The sequence below is a fragment of the Myotis daubentonii genome, chromosome 10 (assembly GCF_963259705.1).
Source record: "Myotis daubentonii chromosome 10, mMyoDau2.1, whole genome shotgun sequence".
NCBI lineage: Eukaryota > Metazoa > Chordata > Mammalia > Chiroptera > Vespertilionidae > Myotis > Myotis daubentonii.
Genome location: NC_081849.1, coordinates 41338619 through 41342693, shown reverse-complemented (window position 1 = coordinate 41342693; position 4075 = coordinate 41338619). Strand labels below are relative to the sequence as shown.

The following is a 4075-nucleotide window of genomic DNA, read 5'->3' as shown; positions in this document are numbered from 1 at the left end:
AATTTAGGTAATTGCAGTGAGATATAAAAATAACCGGACAACCTCTTTTCCAGCTGGAACCCAGGAAGGTGAGGACAAGAAGAAGGTTCCTGCTGTGCCAGGACCCTTGAGAAAAGGGCAAGGAATTTCAGAGAGCTGAAGATCAAACACCCGAGAAAGGCGTTCCCCCAAAAGATACTTTGAAAGGCAAAGAGAAAGCTATGCATGAACATGCTGAGCACCATCACAAAGAACATAGGCATATGTACAGACGTGAGCTCAGACAGCTAGAATGGCAAGAAAAGCTGGTGACTTCTAGGTACCTGCGGAACACAAATTGGCATTTGTCACCAGGACCAGAGGTAACAATAGTGTGAGCCCAAAAGTCCGAAAGGTGTGGCGGTTTCTTCGCCTTTTTCAGATCTTCACTGACACCTTTGTTAGGCTCAGCAAGGCTTCCGTTAACATGCTGAGGATTGTGGGACTATATATTGCATGGAGGTACCCAAACCTGAAGCCAGTAAATGAATTTATCTACAAGTGTGGTATGGCCAAGTCAAAAAGAACAAATTTCCCTGACAGACAACACACCAATTGCTTGATCTCCTGGTAAATGTGGCATCATCCTCATGGAGGATCTGAAACAACTTCCTGTGGCCCTTCAAAGTACCTTCTCTATGAGATGGAACAAAGTAAAAGACCACGCGTTTTATAAAAAATGGAGATGCTGGCACAGGAAACACCAGCTCAATAGGTTTATTACAAAGACGAGCTGAGGTACCTATCATGCTTATTTTTGTAATCTGGCCTGTTAATAAATTGACTGATTTCAAATTAAAAAAATATATATATATAATCTGACAAAAGAAAATATACAATTTCTTCAAATTGCTAAAACCCATTGACGTTGCACATTTGTTTCTAAACAAAAATGTAATATTTTCAAAATTATAAATATAATATGTGTTCAATAGAAATGGAACATAAGCATACTCATATCACTCTTCTGTATTTTCTAACATCAGTAACTTGAACTTCTATATAAACTGAAACCCTTTCCATATTTCCTGAATTCTTATATTTACTTGAGTTTCACTTGTCAACACTCACTTTATATTCATGTTCTTAATCTTAGTTAGGCTTGAGGATAAAATGTAAAAATGGTAATCTAAAAAACAACCTAAAAGAAATTGAAATCATAATTTAAAACTTTCCCATGAAGAAAACTCCAAGTCCAGATGTCTTTGCTGATAAATTTCTCCATATATTAAAGAAATAAATTTATCCAAATACAAACTATTCTAGGGAATAGAAAAGGAAAAAATACTTCTCAGTTCATTTTCTGAAACCAGCATAATCATCATACCAATATGTGGTATGGCCATTACAAAAATGAAAATATATAACATTTCTAATGTACATAAATATAAAAATTACAAACAAAATGTTTATAATCTTATACTTACATACACATATGTTTTCATGCCTAAGTATCAATTATTTCAGAAATTTAAAATTATAATTCATAAAACATGTATTGTAATTTATCATCTTAAAAATAAGATAGAAGAACTATATGATCATCTGCAGAGGCAGAAAAAACATTTGGTAAAATTCAACAACCATTTATGATATAAACATCATTAAAAAATCTAGGGATTGAAGGCATCTCCCTTAATTTAATTAAAATTGTCTACCAAAAAAATCTACAACTATCACACTAAAAGGTGAACTATGTAATGCTTTCTCTTAAATAATGGAAAAAAGGTAAGGATAATGTAAACTTTCACCACTTCTTTTCAATTTTGTACTAAAGGTTCCAGCCAATGTAATACTAGGTTGATTAAGCCTATAAATATTGGAAAGAAACAAGTAAAATTATTTTTGTCACAGGTGGCATAAGTATGTCTAGATAATTCAAAGGAATAAAAAATATTAGTATTAATTAGTGATTAATAAGTAATTAATATTTGTATTAATTAATATTAGTAAATGTAACACTAACTCAATGTGGTTCTGGAGGGCATTCTAGTAATTTACACATTCCCTGCAATCGCAGGATAAAGGCTATCTGATACAATGCTGTATGCTAAATTTATAGAGTGGCAAAAGAACTTGACAGATTTCTTTTGTTCTGAGGAAGTAAATTTACTGGTGTTCTCACTAATAAACTTGCTTTATTTCCCAGGAAATGAGTGACTACACATTTGCTTTCACAGTGTAAGGCAGACTATGTATGTGTTTTGAGGTGAAAATTGGTAGATAGTGGAACAGATAAGTGTTAGTATTTTTCCAGCATTATTATTTTTTTTATGGTCAAGAGTAGAGGGGGAGAAATTTGGAGAATCTAATATAATAAAAGCCTAATATGCTAAGTGTCTGGTCGGCTGGTCGGCTGTTCAACCAATCAAAGTATAATATGCTAATGATATGCTAAGGCCACTCAACCGCTTGCTATGATGTGCACTGACCACCAGGGGGCAGACAGTTGACCAGTAGGTTAGCTTGCAGCTGTATCCCTCCTGGACCTCGATCATGCACTGGTGGGGTCCCTCAGCCTGGCCTGTGCCCTCTCACAATCTGGGACCCCTCAGGCGATGTCAGAGAGCCGGTTTCAGCCTGATCCCACAGGCCAGGCTGAGGGATCCAACTGATACACAAATTCATGCACCAGGCCTCTAGTATTTAATGATGTTGCAGTTGGTCATTAGGTATCAAGAATCTAAATATAGCGTAATATTCAATATACTAGAGGCCCGGTGCATGAATTTGTGCACAGGTGGTGTCCCTCCCGGCCAATTGGGGCTGTCTTGCCCAGCCCAATCAGGGCCAGCTGGGGGGGAGGGACCACAGGAGGTTGGATGTGAGAACGCACTGACCACCAGGGGGCAGCTCCTGCATTAAGCATCTGCCCCCTGATGGTCAGTGCACATCATAGCTACTGGCCGGTTGTCAGGTTGTAACAGTCGCTTAGGCTTTTATATATATAGATTGTTATGAATGAGCAACAGGTTCAGTTCAAATTTAGATTTAATAGCAACATACTATGTTAGAGATTAATGGTTGCATTTCCAACATATATTCTTTTCTTCTTCATTATAACAAAACCTTGGTTGCAATTCACAGCTTTCCTTGACACTGGGTATGGTATGGGACTAAATTCTAGCCAATGAATTAGATCCATAGATGGTGGACAACTGAGTCAGAGAACTTGGTAAAGCTCTCATTCCAGCCCGGTTTGTATCCCTTTGTGATAGATTCTTTTTCAGTACCAAACATCTGAGCTTTTATTACATGTTAAGAACTCTCCTTTTTGTTTTATGTGTAGTATCTAGTTGCATCCTCAGCATGATTCTTTGAGATGAGTGCTGCAATTACCTCCATGTAAACAACAGGGTGAAGCTGAGTTTTGAGCAGGATAACAAATGATAAAGCACAGATCTGAATCCAGGCTGAGACTGTTAATGTAATTATGTTTGATATGCTTTTAATATTTTGTTACACATCCTAATGGCATCACCGAGTATTTTTATTTGTCTGCATCCTTTCGTGTTTAGTCACCTTGATGATATTCCTCTTAAAAAGATCAAGTGTTCCTTTCGTTAGGGTATCCCTCATGTGTCTACCATTCTGTTTGGTGTGTTCCTGCATGACCACTTGAACAAATAACTGTAGTGACTCATCAGTGGATGAGGCGTTGAGTTGATACCATAAAGGCCTGTGTGTGGTGCAAGGGGGAGAAGGGAAGAAGGGAATGAGGATGAATGTCCAGGTGTACAGAGGACAGCTATAACCTTTCATTCCTTATCAGAAAAAAAAAACAATTAATATTTTTCCTGACTTTCAATTTCATCAAGTAAATATAATGAGTAACACTGATTGAATTCTGAGATTGTGGGTTTCTGGGTTTGTGAGTTTGTTGTCTCCATGTTCAAAGCAGCACCCACTCTGCACACCAGAAGCTACAGAAGCAAGAGTCACCAAAACTGATATGCATGAGAAAGAAAATGTCACTCACTCTTGATTTATCTCATTTGATTCACATTAGTTACATGGAAAGTGGAATTATATTTTAACATTTATTCTGCTATAAACA

At 36.8% G+C, this 4075-nt stretch overlaps 1 pseudogene; it reads left to right on the top strand.

Moving 5' to 3' along the window:
- The first annotated feature begins 200 nt into the window (after positions 1 to 200).
- On the top strand, positions 201 to 2203 carry LOC132211381 (60S ribosomal protein L7-like; annotated as a pseudogene).
- The last annotated feature ends 1872 nt before the right edge of the window (positions 2204 to 4075 follow it).